The following is a 26,705-nucleotide window of genomic DNA, read 5'->3' as shown; positions in this document are numbered from 1 at the left end:
GCCACTGAATTAGAGGAGCTACCATCTAACCCAATTCAAGTAATTCGTGAAAAACTATTTAAGTGGTCCACCAGTCAAGTCCATATATAGCCCCATAAAACATCACCCTCTAAATACAATTATTTATGACTACCTAAGTGTAGCAATTTTCTGTTGACAATATTAGTAAGGTAAAATCATGCGCAAACTCTTTGAAGCATTACTGCCTAAACCTCCCTATTAATTGCAAGTAATCACTTACCATAAAAAAGACCTTAATTACGGATTCAGAAACTCTGAAGGCCGTTATGTGTTACAGTGGTGGGAATTTCACACCCACATATCTTAAGGCATAGCTCATAGTGCGCAAAATTAATCTTTTTTTTTTTTTTTTTTTTTTTTTTGTCTGGCAACGATCTCACAGTGCCGACGATTCGTACAACGAATTCCTCTTTTCTTTACGGTACTGTTTCCGCTACATTACGTATTGAAATTTTGAACCTTTTGTCCAACAAACTTTTACTCGATGAACAAACACGACGCTTTAACGTGCGTAAATACTGTGTCTTCGATTATTAATTGTTTTGCTTCATTTCGGATTACTATGTTGAACGGTGCTTGTATACAACATGGCGCCATGCAGTAATTATTTCTAACTTCAAGCTTTTTCAGTGACAGCGTAATTAGTTATCGTTATTCAGGCTGAATATTTGAGGTTGAAATACCTCTGGCTTGAAATAGACAGTGATTCCGCAACGTGAGCTTCGGTTGACTTTTTCAACAGTCTGCTCTATCTCGCTGTTTACGAACGTTCGGGAGTTCATTTTCAATAGCAGAAGCGTTAAAATGAATTCCACACATAAAGCACAATGCTTCGTCCTTCTCTGTCGGTGCAAAGACCTCTTTATGAAGTGGAATCGATAGCCTCCTTTCGGGGTCAATAGCCTTCCGTGAACGAACAATACAGGTGTACTGCCCCGACTGCGTTGCATACTACAATTGTGGATATATCAAGAGGAACGATGAATATCTGATGACGAGACAGTGGGCGCTTCGCATAAAACATCTCATTCGATATGTCTTCGGCTAGTACTTAGCATCTAACTTGATTTTTAATATCTTCTTAGTTTATAAAGTACGTCACGGCGACTAAATAAAAGGCTGTTTGCTTGCCTGCCATAAACGTTTCATTTCTTATATTTTTGAAACACCCTCAGTTTATACAAACTAGTTTATCAGACAATGAGGAGATACGCAGCAACTGGCAAATAATTATCTTTCCTTTTTATATACTACATATGTCATGGCTCGTTTCTAAATTCTTATGTTGATGTAGCTAGCATAAATGGCATCAGTTTCACGTCAGAGATTGCAACTAACTGTGAAGCAATATATAGCTTGCTGATCAAAGACGCCTAAGCAGTTCATTAATAACTTTTTTCGAAAATGGGGGAGTAAAAAATCAATATAGACGTCACCAAAGGTTCATTATGACTTTCACTTGATGCAATTTAAGAAAATCTCCGAAAAACTAAATATGAATAAAAGGATTCTGGTTTGAATCTCAGTCATAGTGGTTAGGAGTTCAGAGTCTTAAAGGCCACGTCATCTCATTCGGTGAAAATTTTAGAAAACTGAGTGAAAGCTAATACTAAGTAAAAAGTTTCATGCAACCATTTACCACGTTTTCAGTAGATATTAGGGCCATTCAAAAGGAAACGAGACGGAGGCAGTGAAGCGAAAGCCACCGAATGGATCGTAATTTCATTTCCCACGGAGGAAGATGTGGTTCCTGTAAGAGCCCTGAGCAGTGCTCTCCGTGCGCTTGTGCAGTTCTTTGATGGATTTCCATTCCGCGCGTTCCTTCCACTGTCACAAAACTCTCTACACATCTTTTCTTTTCTTTTGAAGCCTTCATTTCACTGTTTTCAGAACGGTTGAGTGCAGTGAACGGTCGACACGCGAACGCGCTCGCTCTGTCGTCACGTGGGTGTGTGGCCAGATCCCGCTAGTGGCGAGTTTGGGACCCATCGCTGTTATCGAGACTACACCTTCTTCCGTAGGCAATGACATTATCATCTATTCAGTGCGTTTCATTTTGTGGTCTCTGGCTCGTTTCATTTTGAATGACCCCGATATACAGTAACAACTCGTAGGAGTTGAAACATAAAATTTTTCTTTCAGAAGATCGGAAACACACAAGGGACTTAACAATCATTCAAGGTCAAGAAAGAAAAAATTAGCTCCAACTTTTGGCCACCACATGCTAATCTGGCACTGAACACAGTCTGCATGACAGTATGACAACCACACTGTCATTCGGCACACCATAACGAGATTGAACAATATGGTTAGCGAGAAGAGGACCGTGCGCTGCTGGTGTTACTATTGTATGAGAACGATAGCGATTACAGTGGTGCATAGAGAGCGTATCACCGACAGAAATGGCTGAGAAGAGGCCCGATGTTATTAAAATGTTTAAAGAAGATGATAATGAAATTCGAAACACGTGTGATCTTGATGTGGCACCTGGAAGAGGAAGTCGTCCTATCCCGGTGGAAGTTATTGACGAGGTTGCTGTTGATGTAGCTGACCACGCAGCACGTGCTTGTGCTCTTGCAGTGTCGCAATAATTGTGTATCACATGCTCTACAATATGGAAAGCTTTGCCGTCATTTACACTATTACCTGTACAAGATCCAGACGGAGCAGCAACCGAAACCTTCTTCAATGTGCTGTTCCGCTTCTTGCGCACATCGAAACTGATGACATGTTGCCGCTCAATATAGGCTCTGAGCACTATGGGACTTAACTTCTGAGATTATCAGTCCCCTAGAACTTAGAACTACTTAAACCTAACCAACCTAAGGACATCACACACATCCATGCCCGAGGCAGGATTCGAACCTGCTACCTTAGCGGTCTCGCGGTTCCAAACTGTAGCGCCTAGAACCGCTCGGCGACCCCGACCGGCCCGGTCAATATTCTATGGTGTGACGAGGCACAGTTTTCACTACACGGTACAGTGAATACACAACTGTCGAATACTGGGCACTGTTAAAGCGCGTGTTGTGCGCGAAGAGCCATTGCACTCCCGGTATGTGACTGTGTGGTGGCACGTGAATTTTCGGTTCGTTCCTCGTTCAAGCGAATACACCCAGATGGCCTGTCAAGGGTATCGTGAGGTCTGCACGTTATCGAGACCTCCTTGTACAGCGTGTGAATCCATCTTTGGGAGAACGCTCCTGCATACAAATCACTATTTTCATGCAAAAGGGGGCAACACCTCATATCACTTGTCCAGTGAAAGTTCTCCTTAATTCAGCCTTCCACGAAGCTGTTTTCTCCAGAAGTTTTCCAGAATATTACCTGATCTGTATCCAGGTGACATTTAGCTCGGGATATCTAAAAGAACACGTTTCCCAGGGACATATTCGGTATCTACCGGATCTGACGGCCAGTATACAGGATCATTGCTCAGATTCCACCGAACTGCGGCGAGCAATTGTTGATCACATCGTTTTACGTACTCGGAATCTCGTCGACGTTTTCGGTCCTCATGTGGATCTGATTGTGTAAGCTGCCGTTTGTGATGAAACAATCATTATGACTTTCTCTCTTCGACTTTTTCTGCCCATGTCCCTTTCATAATCTATTAAATGTGGAAACATTTCTGTACGTCTTTATTGCTCTCACAACTCCAGATCTGCACCTGGTGGCCAAAACTGGAACTAATTTTTTCCAGCATAAATCGATTCCGCATTAATACCTACCACGTTTCGCTGCCATATGATAATTACAGCCGACATTGGATCTCTGTGCGAAGCTGCACTTCAATTACAACCACCTGATATTTACTGGTCTCATTAGATGAGACTAGGAGGGTGGAACTTAAATAGTTGCACAAAAGAGTTACATTTTTGCAACTGTTATTGTCCTTCTAAGAGCCGGCCGAAGTGGCCGTGCGGTTCCAGGCGCTGCAGTCTGGAACCGCGAGACCGCTACGGTCGCAGGTTCTAATCCTGCCTCGGGATTGGATGTGTGTGATGTCCTTAGGTTAGTTAGGTTTAACTAGTTCTAAGTTCTAGGGGACTAATGACCTCAGAAGTTGAGTCCCATAGTGCTCAGAGTCATTTTTTGTCCTTCTAAGTAGTCACCAGCGTTGTGTAGAACTCGTTGCCGGCGATGTGGAAGGTGTAGTATACCGTTAGCAGAACCTGTTCTGTTGATGGTGCGAATGGACTGTCTAAAATTATGGTAATTCTCGTGTACGACTGTGATGGTGTTATCCTCCACGGCAGATCGTCAATGCACAGTATTACTGTTCGTTTTCGAAGCATCACCTGCGACCAACTTTGCGAAAGAAGCGACGACACTTCCTGCACAACCCACCCATGATTTTACACGACAATGAGCGGGCACATACAGCGCAAGCTGTGGCTGCTCTGTTCGGTCGATGGTTCTGGGATGTACTGTACCATCCACTATACTCCCCGGACTTAAGTCCTTGTGACTTCCATTTGATTCCGAAGATGAAGTAACCACTTCGTGACATTCGCTTCAAAACTGTTCCAGCGATTCGACAGGTAGTAGACCGCTCCATTCGTACTATCAACAGAACAGGCTCTAACGATATACTACGTCTTCCACATCGCTGGCAACGGGTTCTACACAACGCTGGTGACTGCTTCGAAGGAGAATAACAGGTGCAAACATGTAACTCTTTTGTATCGGTTGTGAATAAATAGTTGCCACTACGAGCAAGCCCATTCGTCCAGTCAGGCTTATAAAACTAATCTGGAAAGACGCTCCGTACTAGTAAGCGAACTCTACGAACTGAGATGCGTTAGTGAAAAAATCACTGCACATCCTCCTCTTAAGTGTAACTGCGTGTTCCGTTACGTTATTCCAAGATGATAAAACCACAGTATAAATCCAAGGTATTACGTTTGCGGCAATGGAGCCCCTACGAAAAGCTCTAGTATTACGTGAATTATTTCTGGTTAACACAAATAATACTAATAGTTTGACCCATACACAAAACCACTCTTCGTATGGCCATCTACTTCTAATGACCACGTTGTCGGCGTTAACCCCTATTACTACATCAGTTTTCATATGTTCTCAGCCGAAATAGAAACAAATTTTCTGGTACAGTCACCCGCTGCTTCTTTTTTTAAGTCTGTATCTGAATGCTAAAACCATGAAGTACTGTAGAGATTTTGATGCGGTTTCCACTAATAGTCTAATTCACGAGAAATGTTCGTATATATATTGTATAATTATACTAGTGATTAGTGTGTAATATATGTGTTGTCATCTGTTCCACAATTAGCTGGCTTTTGTAGTGACGATTCGTGGTAATGATGGGAGTTACGAGCTGGTCAGCCATAGAGGATGCGGTATCTATCGGGAAAAGCAGTAAAGTAAACCGCTGCTGCAACTCTAGAGATCAACGAAGCTAAACCAGAATTTATAAATATATGGAGGAGTTATAAATTAAAGTGTGTGCTTCGTGTTCCTGTCTGCATGTGAAAGCTAATCTAAGGGACTACTGTAGGGATTTTGGTACTGTTTTCACTAACAGATACTGATTCACGAGAAACGTTTGTGCATTTAATTTTTTACCGCTACGCTAGAGATATAGTCCAGCTGTTGACACTTAGCGCTACCAGTGTGAAGACAGGACAACACTGTAAACACCACTCAAAGATTATGCCTAAGGCCTGTTCCATTTATTTGGGTATTGCATACAAGGCTACAAAAGGAGCGATCCATAACTGAAGGACATGTGATCAGCATGTCACCAGTCCCTCCAGCCGTTATTGAAAGCAGATGCATCCTGATGATGCCACTACCGGTTTCTTCAAGGACACCCTCATAGGCATCTGAAACTGAGTGGACCCTGTCCCACGGTTCCTTATCTCAGAAAGAATCTGAGGTATAGGGAATTCGATTCAGTTCCTTTTGCACCACAGGCAAAGACGTTAACCATTCGACTACGGAGACGTTTGGAAAAAAAAGTTCTATTTAAAAAATATAAATCGTTGCTGCAATTCTATGGAAATTAAATAAGTGAACAATCTCCATAATTCCATAGAAAGATTAATGTTTCTTACAGTGCCTATCTAAATAAATATTCGCTTTACTTATGTTTTCCAAGATACGGCGAAAAATACCTTTGTTTATTACGTCGTGTTGGTGGTAGCTGTGAATGAATTCAGGTATAATATGTCTTTAGAACCTGAGGCTAGCGGTATAAATAGAGCGGAGTTAAAGGTTAGCATCATATGACCAAGCGTCACTTTCCAAGCCAGCCCGAAAATTGCCTGTAGCTTAAAACATTATACCTCGTCACCTCACAGTTTCTTCTCAGTTTCATGACGACTGATAATGTAATTCATGGATTACCCTTGTCGATGGTCTATCTTTCGTGTTACAAAGATAGGATCTGAGACATTTTGAAACATTTCCTGTGACTCCATTACATTCATATTTATTTAAAATTACGTATTTAACTCTTTCTTCACATGACGCAGAAAGTACCAGCACTCTGTAACTAATTTTCTAATAAAATACTACATTCTGTTAGTATATGTGAGTAATCTTCCCAATTCCAGTACAGCATAGACGCCTAATATTATTTAGGAACGTTTAAATTCTTATTATAAACAACGTAACCTAAAAATTTTGAGAATACTGCAGAAATGAAACTGGATGGAGGTTAGATCGTTATTGGTGTCTTTCACGTACAGAGTGTTAAGCTGTGGCCTTATGGTAGTCATTACACCAATTCATAAAACTCACATCTATTTGTTATACCAGTTATTGAGGAGTGGAACCGATATTGGAAGTCGTTCACTGTGTGCATGGAAACAGAGGAATTAGAATATAGACGAAGTTCTCTCTCAGTAAATCCCTGGAAATGGAAATATAGCCCAATACAGATATGTGGCAGCCAACTGCTATGATCAGTTAGAAGCGAAACTTCTAAAAAGTTAATACAGAGTTAGACATTTAAAATTCTCTTGGTTGATTATGCACTTTTTGCCGAACTACTTTCCTTTCTAGCCACAGCGCAAATCCTGAATCGACATAGATGTTGCATGACTGGGCCCGTATACAGAACATATTGTTGTTCAGATTCCAGTCAGGGTATTCAAATTTCCATGGTTTCCATAAGACACTTCAGTGGCCCAAAACTGCCACTCCTGAGTTGTTCTCCCATTCTTGACCATCGCGAAAATGTGATACATTTCATGAATCGATGAAGAGGATAACGTAATCACTTCTTTCTTTTTCTCTTACTTGATTTTCCATACAACTAACAAAATAAGCTTTGCACGGAAAGCTTTGCAGTGAAAGATAATAAGGTTCGTTGAATCCCCACCACAGAGACGTTCAACAGGACAACTGTGTTTGAGCCACATTTCGATAAAGGAATGTAATTTTTAACCGAATATTTCAAATGCATATACAGGGTGTTACAAAAAGGTACGGCCTAACTTTCAGGAAACATTCCTCACACACAAATAAAGAAAAGATGTTATGTGGACATGTGCCCGGAAACGCTTAATTTCCATGTTAAAGCTCATGTTAGTTTCTTCCACCTACGCTCAATGGAGCACGGTATCATGATTTCATACGGGATACTCTACCTGTGCTGCTAGAACATGTGCCTTTACAAGTACGACACAACATGTGGTCATGCACGATGTAGCTCCTGCACATTTCAGTCGAAGTGTTCGTACGCTTCTCAACAACAGATTCGGTGACCGATGGATTGGTAGAGGCGGACCAATTCCATGGCCTCCACGCTCTCCTGACCTCAACCCTCTTGACTTTCATTTATGGGGGCATTTGAAAGCTCTTGTCTACGCAACCCCGGTACCAAATGTAGAGACTCTTCGTGCTCGTATTGTGGACGGCTGTGATACAATACGCCATTCTCCAGGGCTGCATCAGCGTATCAGGGATTCCATGCGACGGAGGGTGGATGCATGTATCCTCGCTAAAGGAGAACATTTTGAACATTTCCTGTAACAAAGTGAAGTCACGCTGGTACGTTCTGTTGCTGTGTGCTTCCATTCCATGATTAATGTGATTTGAAGAGAAGTAATAAAATGGGCTCTAACATGGAAAGTAAGCGTTTCCGGACACATGTCCACATAACATATTTCCGTTCTTTGTGTGCGAGGAATATTTCCTGAAAGTTTGGCCGTACCTTTTTGTAAAACCCTGTATGGATCCACACAGTACTGCTTCCAAATCAAGGTGAAACGTGATTTTTTTCTTCGGAACGTGCCCATACAACCATATCTACTCTGGAAATGTTATACTACAGTGTTTTTTGACAGTTCATAATGTACATCACATCCTCCTACAGTACTTACACGTACTACCTTACCGTGCCGTTTTCAGTTACTGACTTAAAAACAGCCGTCACCAACTGCACGTTTCAGACTGTACGTTTTTCAAATGTGTATACAGTGACAATAATTAGCGCTATCATCTGTATTCTTCCTATCCTTAGAGTTTGCAATTTTTTATAAAGTCCTCATTTTACGCCTCAGCCGTTAAGTACTTTTTGTCTCAAGAAATTATCGTCTTAGTCTGTTCAGGCAAGAACCATATCTCTGTAATCTAGGGTAGGAAAGATAAGGGGGCACTTGATGAGAAATCGACCAAATGTGAAAGAAAATTAGCGCGTAAACTACCAATGAGAAAGAATGTGAAACAAAAATATGCAAGAACTAACAAACAGGTACCAACAAACTTTCATGACATTTTTTCGCAAAACGGAGAAGAAAGTTTATTATTAGCAAATGGGTTTTGAAACGCTTCATTTTCATCTGAGAATTCATTTTCTACATGTCTTCATAGTACGTGGAACGCACACGGGAACAGAAAGTTCCAACATAACAAGTGAAGCTCTTTCTTGCGGTGAATGTTCAAAGTGCTCTCTTGGTTTTAATCCTTAGATTCATCGCCAGGGTTTTGTGCTTCATTTCACCTAAGGATATGCAGTCACCCGAATTGGGTGTATTGTCAAGCGATTGACTTCATTGCCTTCCTTCAAGGTATCATTTACTGTTTAGGTGATCATTACGGATTTGTTGAGTAGTTGACTGGTTACTATTGTTCACCATATACTTGGTTTTACGGGCAGAGTGTACTCGAATGAAGAGTCAGCAGCCGCTAGTTTGATGTGCGCATTAGCATACGAGAATGACCACTCCGCTCAGCTTTTATATCGGAACTGACTCGACGATGTAGATAACTCAACAGGAGTAGTGATTCCAAAACGAAGGTGGTTCGTTACGATCCTACCTGCTACTTGCGGCTAAGGGAGGTATACACTGACGAGCCTAAACATTATGATCACCTATTTTGTAGGTTGTCGGTCTTTGGAAAGAAAGTTTGTTAGTAGGTTTTTGGAGGTATTTACCATTAGCTGTCTAGGCACAGGTCATACAATTCCAGTAAATGGCGGGCAGCTGATTGGCGTACGCGGTGACGGCACCCGATGGCGACACAGACGAGTTCCATAGGATTTACATCAGGTGGATTTGGTCACCGAGACATCAACGTAAGTTTACTATAATGCTCCTGAAACCATTGTAGCACGGTTCTTGCTCCGAGACACGGGCAGTTGTACTCCTGAAAGATGACATCATCGCCGGGTAAGAGAGCAAGCATGAAGTGATGCAGGTGGTTCGCAGCTGTCAGCGTGTCTTCGATTACAACCATAGGTCCTACGCAAGTACAGTAGAATGTCTCCGATAGCATAATACTGCTCCCACCAGCCTGTATCCGTGGCGCGCTGCACGTTTCGAGCCGTGGAGAAGACCCTCGACCTAACGCAGCAAAAATGTGAGTCACCCGAAAAGCTGATATGTTTTCATTGATCGACTGTGGAATCGCGATGGTTCCGTGCCTACTGCAATCGTAACAAACGATGTCGTTGGGTCAACATGTAGACACGTAGGAGTTATCTGCTGTGGAGCTCCATGTTCAAAAATGCACTTGCGAGTGCACCAGTGTCTTGCTCTTTCGGCAGAGACGCCACAGATCACCATCTATCCCGACGAGCCTCCGAACTCCACGTTCTGTGAAGAGTCGTGGACGTCAAACCATTTAACGCCAGTGGTTGTTTCACTGTTCTTCTACTTCTCTGCGTAGATGCTCGCGACAGCAGAGTCGTGGACGTCAAACCATTTAACGCCAGTGGTTATTTCACTGTCCTACTTCTCTGCGTAGATGCTCGCGACAGCAGCACGTGAACATTCGACCTGCTTCGTCGTTTTCGAGATGCTCGTTCACAAGCTCTGATTAATAATAACCAGCCCTTTGTCAAAGTCGCATATCTCAGTGGGTTTCCCCAATTGCAGCCCATGTCTTTGCAAGGGTAATCCCCCGTCCGTGTCTGTTCCGCTTACATACTTTTGTGACCGCGTAACATGCCCGCAAACGCCTCTTGGTGTCATCCAACGTCACCGTTGGCAGTGGCCATAATGTTTTGCTTATCATTGTAAAATATCTGTAACTGAAACAGTTTGTTCTTCACACAGTTGTCACCTATTTTAGTGTCATCATAAAAGAAATGCATCAAACAAGTAATGGATGGTGACATGACTATCTGGTAAGTATTGCATGATAACTTGCTGTGTACACACCCTTTACAGCGTATATATGCATTATCCGAAGCTCATTTTCTTGCAATTGTCCATTTACCCGTATCGCTTAATCAACATAGAGTCAACACGCATTTGGATCCAGTTGTGCTTTTCGTGAATGATCAAGTGCAAATTTACACAGTCATGACGTATTGACTGACTGTTGAAGTACGCCATCAACAAAGATATTCTGTCAATGTTTGGACCGTTATTGTGGATGACTATTTGTTAGGACTTCGTATTCTTCCACCTGCACTCCACATCTATAATTACATATATACTGCACAAGTGACTATACAGTGCATAGGAGAGGGTAAATCATATCAGTATTATCGATTTTAATTTTTATTCCTTTCTAGTCATTTGACTGTCTACATGCCTGTACGTGCCCTAATCTCTCTTAGCGTATTCTCATGATCTCTGCATGCGATATATGATGGTGACTGTAATATCCTGCCCACTCGTTCAATATAGGGTGCCTAGGAAACTGCTTTCTCGGATCGCTAGACAACAATTCAAACAAATTATATTAAAGGAGTTTATTATGGTAAGCTAAATTGACAATATTTAACTTTGCGTGTTCACAAAGGTGTGTCGCAAGCAAATGGCGACATGCAAACAATGTCCTTCGGTATATACAACATCAATGCAAGCAAAAAAATTTAGTTCGTAAGTCACTGCTGTAGCGTTTCCATGACGGCTCGTCATCCACTCCTACTGCGGCAACGCGGCGAGGAGCTTATATTCTCTTTATATAGATGTCGCTCCTGTCTTGGCGTCGTCCTTGTCAGTGTACTATTGGCCGACGTAGTCTCACAGCCGTCCTTCGTCTTCCGATCTTCATCATCGTGCCAGCGCTTGTCGTTACGCCGGAATAGTGACAGCGTAGTGGTTGCACAGTCTTCGTCGAATACAAGTTCTCTAAAATCCCCCAACAAGATTTCGTGAGAACTACGTGGTCGTTCTTGCAAGGATTCGTGTTTGACCACTCCGAAGAGTCCTACACCGACTTGTTATGATCTAGCCAGTACGTCTCTGAATGCTTTCGTTGTCTCTTGTCTATCCGATAAAGACTCCAAACACTGAAAAACGCTATTGAATTCGTCGCACTCAACGGAGCACCTGAAATGCTTTCTTAGAAACTACTCTACCTGATCTGCTGGAGGATATAGATTTTTATGTTGAATTTGGCGAATATACTTCCTGAAATAGCTCACCACTTACCGCCTTGTGATGGTTTTGTCATCCCGCTCTGCAGTCTGAAGCCGGTCAGTAGCTCACTAAACCGCAGAAGGCGGAGAGATAAGTGGAATTGTATTGTCGGGGGACCGCTCGCGTGTGATGACCCTGGCGAGATGAAAAAACTTTCGAAAGGAGTGGGACGAAGTGTAACACCGGAAAAAGTACTCAAGATTCGGAACTTTTTTAATAATTGGTAAACTGATAACAGCAAGCATCGAGGTTACCAAAAAGTCGCGAACGTGTAATAACGCTGCAAACGATAGTCAACACTTGGAAAAACAAGATGGTGTACACGGTGGTACATATCCACAATGCCGCGGATGACGTGACGTTGGAGAGGTAGACCATGTGGTGTGGCAACAGCTCATGGGAATGTATGCTGCCGTCAGTAGCGTGGGCACTCGCCCACTACGAACGGCGGCAATCCTGGCACTTGATGGCGCGAGGGCAGTTCTATCTTAGCGCGACAACCACATCTACAAAGATAACAAGTAAAAGTTCTTGGTGGCAGAAAAAAATAACTCTTTGTTTTGTTGTCCAAAATGGAATAGGCAGCAAAAATAAGGCTTTAACTATGAGAGTGGAGGCCAACCAAGTTGTTACCGCGATCCTATCTATTGTGTCCATAGTCTGAGTGAATGGGTGGAGCGAACCATGAACTCTCTGAACAGTTAATAAATGACTAAAAGATCAACATATTAATTTACGATATGCGCAACACACTGAAATTATGCTTATATTTGGTATCATTGATTGTGTGTTCCACACATGCTAGGAAATATTTGTGTATAGTTGTTGATTATTATAACGTCACGCCACGATCGTTGTGTCACAGCGAATCCTCCGTGATCTGGATCGGACCTCGGTGTACGGCATCTTAAAAAGGCGCGCGGACGGACACATTTGCACGTAGTGAGTAGAACAGAAGACGGCGTACTATGCTGGCCTCTGTAATACCATCAGTATGAATACGGCGAGCTCTGTGCATAGCAGGGTTCGCAGTGGAGACTACTGGCGGCCTATTTAAATATATTTTCCCTTTCGACATAGACACGCTCGAGACCGCATTCCTCCCCTTCCCCGGCAAAAACTAAAAAAAAAAAGAGGTTACTCACTGTCTTCGCATTTTGTAGGTGCGGGCGATTACGTGGGGAGGGTTTGTGCCGTGGTGCAGCTGACAGAGTTGTATGCGGCGCGGTTACAAATGGCATCAACCAACCCGTGTCCCGACGTTTGCTTTGGAACCATCGGAAATATCTGCCGAGGAAACAGAGGTACGACGTCCATCTAATGGAACAGGTGGGTACAGAAGTAGAGCTGCTAGGGACACCGACCACTGTGAAGCTGATGCAGGCTTGATATCCGTGACTGACGTCGCTGTGAATGGCGACGGAGGCGGTGGCTGCGGCAGTGGCTGCGTAGGCGGGCAGGGTTCGACCTCGATGGCAGAGTCGGCTGTTGACCCATGTTCCCGAACCTCAGGCGCCGACAAGGCCGGTCAGGAGAGCAGTTTGGACGGCAGGCAACGTTTCTGAAAAATGAAAATCTACTGCAGGACCATGATAATAACAAAATGAAGTTGGTTTTGGTGACGTCGATGGGTGCCTGTTTTTCTGCGAAATGAAGAATGGGTTCGGCCTCTCGTCCGATTCAGGACGCCGCATTCCCAGTTGTGAGGTTTATTATAGAATATGATAGAATACCTCGCTCTTCGTGTAGAATTTCTTTGCCGGAAGTCGAGAGTGAAATAAATGCAGAGAAGTACACTGATGACGCCCATGTAACAAAAAATGGTGTAACACCCCACCCGTTGCTTGTCCGATTTTTACGTGTGTTCGCCCTTGACAAACAACTTACAGAGAAATTGGGAGTGGAACTGTACGCAAAAATGGATAACGCTAGATTTAAATGTGGCCGTGTCACCCCTAATTAATCTGCGGTGGTGGTGTTGACGATAAATCACACCTATTTTTACATCCAAACATGAACGATCACGAACACTTAGGGTGTTCACTGACATCAAGCACACACACAAAAATAAAATAAAGCAAGATGGTGAATTCAGGATCAACTACTGAAAGTAAAGGCTCTACTGAATCACAATAATTTTATTATAACCTTCAGATCAATGGTGAATAAAACACACTGAACAATTTACAAATTATCCTCCTAACTGGCATTGGCAGTAACTGTGTTAAAATCAGTCCAAAACACGATCTCTTATAACATATATACGAAGAACCACTACTCTCCAAAGTACCGTGAAACCTCTGTGGAAACAGCAATTGCAGTTGATTCAACTGTTTGACGTTGCTCCCAACACAGGCCGAAGCGGGGGCGATCTCACCGTAATATTCCTGTTGTAGCGGCGGTCTCCGACGGCGTCGGCGCGACCGTGCGATCGGAGTGCTGCGTCTTGGAAAGTAGAATCCTACAGTATTCGAACACCAGACTGCTGTCCGTAAACTTCTCTAATTGCGACAATGTTTCCATCAGGAATGAGCTGGTGCGGCTAACGTCCTCTCAGAACGAAAGACCAAGAGGGGAGACGACTTAGCTAGCGTCCTCTGAGTACGAGAGCCCAGAACGGAAGACCTCTACCGAGAGTCCAGCAAGATCGCTCTTCACCTCTGTTTTCTCACCTCAACTTTTACCGAGCGAATCACATCACTAGAAGCTCTCAAAATACCCAGTTTGCCAGTGCTGACCAATGTACAAACTGGGAATAGAACTCTTTTCCACAATTCTTTCATTTCTACAAAATTTCACAAGTAAACGCCGCCCTCGCTGGCTGGAAAGAACCACAGTTGTGCGTAATAACACGTTTACTGGAAGTTTTCTCCCAAGAGACCACTCGAGATTCCCTGTCGTAGCGAACACAGATTCTTGCACTGAATGTTTGTTATTCTGAACTCCTGACCTGCCCGACTTGAGTTACTCGAAGGCGTAAAATTAGTGGGACATAGGTTGGAGCACGCACAGGAAAGCCCGTCCAGTTATCCACTGCTCTGTTTTGGTAAACACTTGAACAACTGCAGCCGCGCGTCCCTCAGAGCTTGGCGGCCGCTGTGGCGTCTCTAAACGGATTACAGAAATCCCCCAGTTCACCATTCATACCGTCAGGCTGTGGCCTTCAGCGGCTATTCGGGGACGTGGCCGAGCTCTGTCTTGCATACTGCCTTTCCGCAAAATCTTATAATTACAAAATAGCGGAATTCTCGCGTGCCGATGCGTTTCCATATAGATTTCCTACGCCGCAATTTAGAGTATTACTACAACAAAACCTAAAGTGTCACGTTAAATGGACTCATGTAAGGTGCAAGGCCGTTGCCACCTTACAATGTTTCAAATGGCTCTGAGCACTATGGGACTTAAATTCTGAGGTCATCAGTCCCCTAAAACTTAGAACTACTTACACCTAACGAACCAAAGGACATCACACACATCCATGCCCGATGCAGGATTCGAACCTGCGACCGTAGCGGTCTTGCGGTTCCAGACAGAAGCGCCTAGAACCGCTCGGCCACTCCGGCTGGCCCCATGTGACAATTCTGCAAGAGAACCGTCGTGAAAAGGCAGAGTGCGAAAGGTGCTGAAAAATAATGGGAATGGAAATGAAGTCCCATGCTTCTTGGCAGAGCCTAGGGGAACGATGCGGGAGAGCAGCACCACCATACTAGGCAAGGTACTAATCGAGGTGGTATGCCGTTACTTTCTTCCGCCCGTAATAAGGATGAATGATAATGATGAAGGTGACAACACCCAGTCATCTCGGGGCTGGTGAAAAATCCCTGACCCCGCCGGGAATCGAACCCGGGACCCCGTGCTCGGGAAACGAAAACGCTACCTCGAGACCATGAGCGGCAGACTGAAAAACAATAACAAAGCACTTTGCCACGAAGTTTGGACATCTAAACCTTGGGAGTCCAACTGAAGCGTCCGGCTTCACCATTCGACTGAGGAGTAATCTGGGCCGTTCAGATATACTGAATTCCATTTTGTTTGCAAAACTGCTAAAATTCCAACGAAGTAAACTCAGGAATATTGTCGATAACAGTTGTTTAAGGTAAACCTTCTAAACTAAAGACAGAAGCGAGTGCCTTCATAGTGCTAGCGTCTGTCGTCGAATTAAATGGATCCACAAAAGGTTATTTGCTGTGTATATTGATGATAATTAGCCACCGTGTCTTCCAGAAAGGATCAGAAAAATCAGTACTGATGGGGTGCCAAGAACCGTTAGGTCAAGGCCAATGGAAAAATTCCTGGCACAGGCTGGCTGGTTTTGCTCACATGCATAGGAACGGGCGTTGTTGGGGTACCCAAGTCGAGTGTGCCTCTGATGTTCTCGGCAACGATCTTCAATGGTGCTCACTGTCTGTCCAATATAAGTCTTCCCACATTGACATGGAATCTGGTATATGCCGATGCCGGCCTTCCGCAAACCGAGATCAGAGGCACACTCGACTTGGGTACCCAAACAAGTCGGCGGTCGCGGAACACTGTTTATCCGAAAATCACTAAATGAACTACCAACATACCAGGGTCTTGGCACAGACATCTAAATACTTGGACAGCGTCGTTAGAGATACTATCGAAATTCTTATCAGGGACGGACTCATCAACCGAGAGTGCGGCTACAGCCTCAGCAGGGCATGGGAACCAGCATTGAGTCTAATTAAAAAGACGATCAGCAAAGGAAACGAACGGGTGACTAGGGCGAACGAGGCAATTACACGACGCCACCACAGACGCCGACGCCAGCGTCTCAGCGACCGCTGTCGCGCGGGCGCGGACTGCGGAGAGAACGCCTCGCGAGGGGAGGGGATTTAATACGGCCGCCCGCCCTCAGGAGCTCAGTTCATCAGTGCACCAGACGACGGCGACATGTCTGATCACCGAAATATTGAGCCCGTTGGACAGTATGGACGGGCAGTACACCCGTGGACTGTTCTAGCAAGAAATACGCCGGGAGAAACTGAAGAATCACAACGAAGCTCCTCACAGACAAGCTTGGTATCTATGACCATTAACATAGCTTGCTGACTCGAGTTTGTGAATAGAGTGTATGCATTATTTATAAATGTGTGTGTGGTGTCCGTTCTGTCAGACATGTCTGATAGAAGAGACACCACACAGATATAAGGGCCGTTCGGGAATTTCCATTACAACTTGAAGTTGGGAGTGTGCACATAATATTTTGAATAAGAACCCATGTCCGGAAACGCATCGTTTCCGTTCTACGACGGTTTCAATTCGAATGTTAAATTCATCCACATCTGCTTGATGGATTGCATTTGCCCTGAAGCAGTATACTCATAAGGGAACAATTCGAAAGGAAACATAAAGATATATCCCTTTATCACTTTAGCACATTTGTTTGTATTAACACTTAAACATTAGGTGTTTACATTATTCCAGAACAAAAAAGAGCCCAGTCTGTTGTACGTACAGAACAGTACTGCTGCATTACAACAGTGGCTTGATGTAGCTACCGCCAACGTTGTTACAGAAATTGTCCTACGAAGCATGTTCTGGTACACACTCTCCATTCCACCTGGTTTCTCTTTAATTTGTAGTGCAACGACCAGCGCTTGTGCCAGCAGATCTTCCTCTGTATCTACAGAAATGTCGTAAATTAAAATTTGCATGTGACCCTACAAGAAGTAGTCCATAGGAGTTAAATCCGGCGATTGCGGCGGTCACGCCGTTGGACCACCTCGACTTGTCCATTTTTCACCAAATCATCTGTTGAGATGTCTCCGACTCGCACGTGAGAAGTGAGGTGCTGCACCATCATGCTGAAACCACATTTCTGCCGGTGTGGTACGGATGTAATTGTTGCTCACGCAAAGCGTACCAGACGATATACCCATTGCACGCGCAGTAGTACGAGTACTCGTTGAAGGATTCTCTTCAATTCGATGTAGTACATTTTCTTCAAATCCGGGCTAGCAGCGTTGCCGTGGGCACCACAGTCGTGCCTTCTCACGGTGAAGGTACGTGTTTCTCGTTAGCCACAGCCCAGTTTTAATCTGCCAGGAAGTTCCATATCAGCGCACACTCCACTGCAGAGTGAAAATCTCTTTCTGGAAATATCCCCTAGGCTGTGGCTAAGCCATGTCTGCGCAATATCCTTTCTTTCAGGAGTGCTAGCTCTGCAAGGTTCGCAGGAGAGCTTCTGTAAAGTTTGGAAGGTAGGAGACGAGGTACTGGCAGAAGTAAAGCTGTGAGGACGGGGCGTGAGTCGTGCTTGGATAGCTCAGTTGGTAGAGCACTTGCCCGCGAAAGGCAAAGGTCCCGAGTTCGAGTCTCGGTCCGGCACGCAGTTTTAATCTGTCAGGAAGTTTAAAGAAACTGGTTCACTCCGTTACTTCATCCTAATCATACACCTATATAAGGTTGCTTCCTTGTGTTTGATTAATCCGAGTATCCTGATTTTACAGATTATGAAGTGCCAAGTTAATATAAAGAAAACTCTCCGGCCGAACAGGTGTTGGAAGGTCCAACGGTACTGACCGGCCGCCATGTCATCCTCAGCTCACAGGCTTCACTGGATGCAGGTATGGAGGGGCATGTGGTCAGCTCACCGCTTTCCCTGCTGTATGTCAGTTTACGAGATCGGAGCCGCTACTTCTCAATCAAGTAGCTCCTCAGTTTGCCTCACAAGGGCTGAGTGCATCCAGCTTGCCAACAGCGCTCGGCAGAATGGATGGTCACCCATTCAAGTGCTAGCCCAGCCCGACAGCGCTTAACATCGGTGTTCAGACGGGAACTGGTTGTATCACTGCGGCTAAAACTCCGACCCAGTAGTGTATCGAAACCGAGCCCTTTTGAATGGCATTCGGTCGCTCTCACCACTCAGCTATCGAGGCGGACTAATATAAAGAGGCACCATTTAAATAGTTTTTGTGTAAATAATGACAGAGTTTTCTTAACTATTGCAAAGTATCATAGTAAAAGTTTGCTTACGTGAAATTCAATTAGAATGAAGCCAAGTTACTACAATCTGTTAAACGACTATACAGAGTTACTTCAAAGAATAATGGTTTTTGAAAGTAAATTCCATTAAAAAAGAGGTTTTCTTGAAGTGAAATGTCCAGTATAAAAAGTGTGTGCTTTAGTATCTAAGTACTGTAGTATTTAAGTTTGTTGATTATCGAGAGTGCTTTTCTGAAGGTCCCCCCTGGCAAAAAGTTTTTTAGCTTCCTTGAGGTTACCTACTGGGCTTTCTCTCTTTTAAAAGCATAATGTATAAGGGTGTGGTCAGAAAGAAATACCAGTGTCTGCACCAACGTTGTTTTCGTGGTGTAATGTTTACTTGTAGAAGCAAATTAAACAGTAGCCAGGAAGTAGCAAAATTCATACTTCTGCGTTTCCTATACTTCACTGTTTAATTGCCTGGATAGTCTGGCGACCGTTAGAACATATTATAAACCACTAAAATAACTTGGAACTGGGTTGTTCTAGCTTCAATATAATACTCATACTGCGTTTATTTCTAACCGTTGGGTGAGATCTGAGGAAAAGAATTCAATAATCTGATTTACTCATCTATTATACACAACACACGGTCAAATCCTGTAAAAAAAGTACATCTATTGATTAGCTTTTTCTATTAACAGGATAACCTCTCATAGTGTACATTATTTGGAAACTAAACGAAATGTAATAAGAGGGTTATATATGGCCACATAGAGACAGGGTTTTCTTTTATTTAGAGAAAGTATACTGAATTACATTAGTAGTGGTAAGGTTATAGGTTGGTGGGAAATCGGCTGTTGCATTGTAAATACTCTCATGTCCGGCTACGTCATTGTATTAAGACTTTCGACTTTTTACTTCTGTGCTCTGCAGAACTGGTGGGAACTGTATCGTCTACCGGAAGGTCATTTCTGCTTCAACATTCTTTGCATACAGACACGTACGTTAAAAATGCTACTCGCGACAGAAAGTTTCCCGAATTATTAGATTACTATTGTGAACAGGCAGTTTCAGCGTCAGAGGACGAGGACGAAGTCTGCAACTGGCAGCGCACACGAAGGATCTGTTGTGATTAAGACACTTAACAATTTGTACAGTAGCAAGAGGCGTATCACCAAGGAATGTGGAATCAGCCAGATGAGTGTCTTTCGCATCTTGCATAGACATAAATTACACCTTCATCATCTGTCCCTAAATCAGGTACCCGAAGGACGTAATTTCAAATGTCGTAAAGAATTTTGTCGATCTGCTCTGCAGCGCCTGGAATACGACACTACGTTTTTCCAACGTGTGCTCTTTACCGACGAAGCAACGTTTACGGTTGGTTGGCTTAGAAGAGGGGGAGGGACCAAACTGCTAGATCATCGGTCCTCAACGTTTACGAACCACAGTAATATACATTTAAGTAACGTGCACTGCTGGGCAGCTGAGTATCCACGTTGGTTCAAAAATGGTTCAAATGGCTCTGAGCACTATGGGACTTAACATCTATGGTCATCAGTCCCCTAGGACTTAGAACTGCTTAAACCTAACTAACCTAAGGACATCACACAACACCCAGTCATATCCACGTTGGCATCGTCAGGTACAACACCAACGACCGTGGGGCGCAAACGTAGGCTACTGTACGACATTACAGGAAATTCTATCATGGGACCTTATTTCATCCCCGGGGTGTTAAATGGAAACGCGTATGCACACGTTCTTACGAGCATTGTACCTGTTCTAGAAGACGGACCACTGTATAAGTGACAGTGTATATGGTTCGAACAAGATAGCTTCCCACCTCACTTTTTCCACTTTACAACGCAGATACTGACTGAAAAGTTTCATGACCGTTAAATAGGACGGAATGCTGCAGTGCAGCCAGCCAACAGTGCAGTGGCGGCCAAGTTCCATGATTGGACTCTCCCTGATTTCATTCTATGGGGAGCATTGAAAGGTGCAGTCTTATCATGGAGCCCTAGCTACGTCAGACGATATGCGCCGTCGAATTGTCACAGCATGCAAGGACATATCATCCATTGTACTTTCTGTGACCATCCATCTCTCGAACAGCGATTTCAAATGTGTCTTGAAGTCGATGGTAGACCATTTGAGCACACGCTTAGGTAAATTGTAGAACCATATTTCGTTAGGAAAAGTATATTTTTCTGGGATGACATGTCGTTCGTCATTCTGAATAAAATTTTTAGTTTGTGAAAGTGTACTCCGTCTCACCATCTCATTACAATTTCGAGTAATATCTATAGACAAATTCGTCCGACAACAGGTGTTTTACTTTTAGAAACCAATGTAGGAGTCTCCAGGTAAAGGGAAGTCAGGTATTATTATTATCATTATTATTATTATTATTATTATTATTAAGTCTAAGAAACTGAATAAACTAGTTTATTTTTCCTTGAATGTGGCTTTTTATCACTATAAAGTATGAGCAACGGACAAATCTGTTTCGACTTTCAAAAGTAGATGATTCCACAAAAGCCTGGAAACGTACACGCATTTGAAGTATTTTTGCTAAAGGCCATCTGATGCGATTGAAGCTAGCATAACCGGTAGATCCACATACAAAATCATAGCTGACCTTGTATCTACGTCTTATGGGTAATGAGGCTTTTCTTAGTAGCGCAGGACTGTCTTGCTGCATGTAACACCGGAACGTGTCACGATAGTTCTGCTTGACGGTGTTTACACAGCGAAAGCTGACTCTGAGCGCGTCGTTTTCCAATTTTAGTACATTTCTCGTATTCTTTTGCGAAGCGTTTCAACCTCAAAATTTACAAGTTTTATACAACTATACTCTTATGTTCAAGGGATTATGGATGCGTTAAGGAAAGTATATCATTACTTTCAAAAAAATCATAATTCCGTCAGTATCTCAATCGATACAAGAGTAAAGACTCTTTATTACACACAAATTACTTGCCCCTTAGCATACTATCATTTGCCGAAAACCTCGTTTCGGTGTCTGGAACAGTTCACGGAATAAGAGGAGTGCTACGTCTTACGTGACTTACCCTTTATACATGGTGAACATTATAAAACCGACAAACTGCAGAGACGGATTCCTGACTGGAAATGGAGGAAGGAAGTCCTATGAACATGTATCCTGAAATGCGTCGTTGCCACGACAGATGTCGCTGACGAATAATGGTTCCTCTGACCACATGCCATGTGTTCCTTTTGTGTTGCATGTTGTGTGACTGACGCAGCGTATTGCAAGTAGTAGAATGACTCGGTATTCATGTCAGGAACGAGCCAAGATGTGTGTGGGTACGGCCAAGAAAACGCAAACGGACGACAGGCAGCATGGCTATACCAAAATAAGTACCTTCACAGACACCAACCTCATCGCACAACATTTCGAGCCCTTTTTGGGCTTTTTTGTGATCATGGGTCCTATCAGACAGACAAGTGTGCAGGGAGGCAGCGGACTGTGCGTACAACTGATATGGAGGATCGGGTTCTACAGGATACGTAGACAACCCTCGTAGAAGCTGCAGGAAAATGGCCCACCTACATGGTATAAGACAAAATACGACTATGTGTATCCTACATGACAACTGCTGTTATGCCTGTCACCTACAATCCCATGGAAGCCACTCTGAACATCTGTTGTGACATGGATACGATGTGTCTCTGCACTGTCTTTCAGGACGCTCTGTCGTCGTTGCAGATACACTGTTCATTTCCAGAAGAAAATCCATGGGACCTTGTTTCCTCCTTTTCTAGTCAGGAATCAGTCCCTGCAGTTTGTCGGTTTCATTAACGTTCATCCCGTATATAGTATATCGGTAAGGTAACGTGCAAATGCACAACAGGTTCCGAGCCTCTTGCGGGAATAGAGGACTCACTGCGGGCTATTAGGTGAATGGACTAACTAGTCTGTCTTCGGCAGTGCAGAAGCACGGATGTCTTCTTTATGTCCTCGCTGCGAAGCTTGCGCTCGGTGTTGTTTGCGTGATTCAGCTGTCTTATCAAACTATGCTTTATTAGAAGCAGAAAGGATTATGCCAGCTGCAAACTGACAATGAAGGTCTCCTGAATATGAACGTTCGAAGTGACTTGTAGTCGAGCAGCTTACCAGAGATGAAGCAAAGACTGATTATACTCATCTTGTTGGCATCCACCTGTCTACAGTGGGTAGTGTGGTGTACGTGAAACTGATTAATGAAGAAGTATGCAACAGAATTCTACGTGCAACTAGAAACAGTCTCAAATTCCACCACTCAGATGGTCACATCAATGATGTAACTGTGGAACGTGCAGGACTTGGACTGCGGGCGATCCGTGTGTTTTAACTTGTTTTAACTCCCTTTTGGGGTCCTTTCGGAGACGGTGGTATCTGCATCCTGCGTGTATGGGAAGCTGATTATCCATACATCTGCAAAGTGGACTCAATTTGCCACATACCTTTATGTCAATGGGGTACAAAACATCTGCACTGAGCTGACGAAACATATTTGTCCTACATAGATATTGGCAGGTGCCATGCCACTTATGATGGCCAGCTGGAAACGTGCTTGGGATGTGGCCAAGAAGGACATGTTGATTCCAGCTGTATGCGATGCAGGCTCACACAGTTACTGCCTGCAGACAAGCGAGTTATGGCCACATCAATGATACTCCTACTGTCATTTGTCGAGGCTCATCAAAACGACATCCAGCCACTGCCTGCACTGACTCCTAGTACTGAATCATCACTGTCTCCAGTAACCATCAGGGTGGTGTTGATGGAACAACACGTAAGCCCATGCCCCCTCATATACTGCCCATCTTGTGTGGTAGTGAGCAATCTCTGGCGGTGGAGATGGACCTCGACCCTACGGTCGTACTTACTGATATTTCTGTGTCTGACCATCAGGACCTCCAGGTGTCTATGGACACTTAAGACCACATGCTTAAGAAACGGTCGTCAAAGAGAAATCGGTAGCATCGGATCGTTCCATCTGACACCCGCAGTTTCAAGACAATGAGGACGACACTTGCAAAGATCTTCTCCCAATGGACGATTCCATGGCAGAACCAGAAGTGCGTGCCCCACCGGAGGCAACGCAGCCGGCCTTGGTGGCCGAACGGTTCTAGGCGACCATGCGACAGCTACTGTCGAGGGTTCGAATCCTGCCTCGGGCATGGATGTATGTGATGTCCTTAGATTAATTAGGTTTAAGTAGTTCTAAGTTCTAGGGGACTGATGACCTCAGATGTTAGGTCCCATAGTGCTCAGAGCCATTTGAACCATTTTTTGGAGGCAACGCCATCATCGCACAAACCTAGTGCTGCAAGTATGGATGTTTAACAGCAGCTGAGCCAGCGCCACTCGTCCGCTGCAGACACAAGGACGCCTTCAGGCTCGACAGGGGTTATGTCATACACACTGTGTCCAAACTATTCTGCATGGTCTGAGGATGTAGAAGGCAAGACATCCGTCCTTGTGACAGCAGTGAATGCTGCAACTCCACCCCACGAATGATAATCGACAGAGGCACTGGATGATGTTGCTGGAGCAACACTTCTGTAAGCTGCTTCTCTTCCTGCCACAATCAGCATCCCAGCTGTCATAATTCTGGGACAAGTTTACAGGATTGGCTCCATCAGTGACAACACCCCTGGCACACTCGCCAACCTACAATTTCTTTGTTGAACGTTGCGGGTGTCAGACCTCGATGTTACCGCCGGGCAAAAAGTTCGCATAGACATACTTCTGGATACCTATTACTACGCTGCTTATCTAACACGATGTTAGATAGACTATGTCAGGCCTCCTTTACCTTGATCAATGATAAGTTATGGTCGCGACAAAATACAGTGGTATTAACATACCATGGACTATTATTTCGTAATAGTCCGTGAGCGCTCAGGTCAGTTTTCCTCTATTCAACAATGGTAGTGGGACAGCTATACTCCTAAAAGAAGTCATTGAGGTTGAGGAAGTGGCTAACCTACCATTGTCTAGGAGTCTTTCTGTGATATTCCGTGGTGTCTGAATCATCCATGTTTATGGTTCAAATGGCTCTGAGCACTATGGGACTTAACATCTATGGTCATCAGTCCCCTAGAACTTAGAACTACTTAAACCTAACTAACCTAAGGACAGCACACAACACCCAGCCATCACAAGGCAGAGAAAATCCCTGACCCCGCCGGGAATCGAACCCGGGAACCCGGGCGTGGGAAGCGAGAACGCTACCGCACGACCACGAGATGCGGGCTCCATGTTTATGCTCCCTTCGACATGGCCAAGCGACAGCAACACGTGTGAATCTATTCGGAAGATGGTGCCCCTTTGTTTGCTGCCTGTCACGACCATATTAGTCGTGGTGGCTACTTAAGCTGTATGCTATCCCAGAAGGACCAACGTTCTCATCTTACGACACGCCCGTAAATCAAGCAGCTAGTGCACGAACTGAATATTGCCGATACTTGGGATAATGTGCATGATGATCAGCCTGGCTATACATGTGTCACCAGCCATTCTGAGAGTCTTTTTGACCTTGTCTATGTTTCCAAGGACTCGTAACTGCCACAATTCGCTCTGAGTTATGTGATATAGTCTTCTCTGACCATATTGCCTATATCCGTATTGTTCACCACCAGTGACAGAGGATGTGACGCGGTCGAGTCTCGGGGAAGTTGAATGTCAAAAAACTTCAGGATCCAGAATGCAAGCAGATCACAGAGACGATTTGGAACACCTGCATGAGACGTTCCAGCATATCCTTCGACAGTCCGATGGTGATCGGACTATGTCAGGCCTCCTTTACCTTGATCAATGATAAGTTATGGTCGCGACAAAATGCAGTGGTATTAACATACCACGGACTATTATTTCATAATAGTCCGTGAGCGCTCAGATCATTTTTCCTCTATTCAACAATAGGTTGACATTCAAGGGATTAAGGTGAAGATAACTTCTCTTACGCGTCGTAACCATGAGGGAGCAATGATATGCACGATATTTCAACACAAGGTGCGAGGCGAACGCCCGTCCACGCATCACATTATCCAAGAGAAGCATTAGAATCGGAGAGCGCTGGTCCATGTCCTAGACATGGCAGACAGACACTAATTGACGTCACAGAGTGATATCACTGGTGTCCTAGTGGATCACCACAATCAGTTCTATGTGGCAGAGGTCCAGGACACCACAGCAATGGCTGATGTCCTCCACTCCTTAACATGAACTCCTAAAAGCAGAGATTATTACAGTGATGATTATGGCTTATTACTTTACTTATGCTCTCCATAATGGAGTGGCGAACAAATCCCTGGGCATTGATGGCTATCCATTGGAGTTTTACCGTGCACCCCAAGACAAAATGGCTTCAAATAGGACTGATGATCCCTGACCTTCCCCTACCGCCCGAATTCGTAGAAGGTGTGCCTATCCTGCACCCTGGGGTATTATTGGCCGCTGACCACTTTAAATTGTGACTTGAAGCTTTTTAACCGGGATTCTTGCCGCTTGTTCAAAAATGGTTCAAATGGCTCTGAGCACTATGGGACTTAACATCTGAGGTCATCAGTCCCCTAGAACTTAGAACTACTTAAACCTAACTAACCTAAGGACATCACACACATCCATGCCCGAGGCAGGATTCGAACCTGCGACCGTAGCAGTCCCGCGGTTCCGGACTGACTTGCCGCTTGTCTTTGGCACGTTGTCCCTGAAGCTATCTCTATGGATCAAATGTGCTTTAGTGGTGACAGTAACATTCAGATGCTGCTCAGTGGATGTCACGTTATCATAGCCCTGACAGCGACCTGTCACACTCGTGGTGACTTAATGAAGGTGGACTTCGCCCACATCTTTGATAGAGCTTGCTC

At 44.2% G+C, this 26,705-nt stretch overlaps 1 non-coding gene across 1 annotated transcript; it reads left to right on the top strand.

Annotated features, from left to right (window-relative positions):
- The first annotated feature begins 18,145 nt into the window (after nt 1-18,145).
- On the top strand, nt 18,146-18,222 carry Trnas-cga. Its single transcript has one exon. It is a non-coding gene; the product is annotated as a tRNA-Ser (tRNA).
- The last annotated feature ends 8,483 nt before the right edge of the window (nt 18,223-26,705 follow it).

This window comes from Schistocerca piceifrons, chromosome X, assembly GCF_021461385.2.
Source record: "Schistocerca piceifrons isolate TAMUIC-IGC-003096 chromosome X, iqSchPice1.1, whole genome shotgun sequence".
Classification (NCBI taxonomy): domain Eukaryota; kingdom Metazoa; phylum Arthropoda; class Insecta; order Orthoptera; family Acrididae; genus Schistocerca; species Schistocerca piceifrons.
The sequence above is the reverse complement of the archived record's forward strand: the minus strand, read 5'-3'. Positions and strand labels throughout refer to the sequence as shown.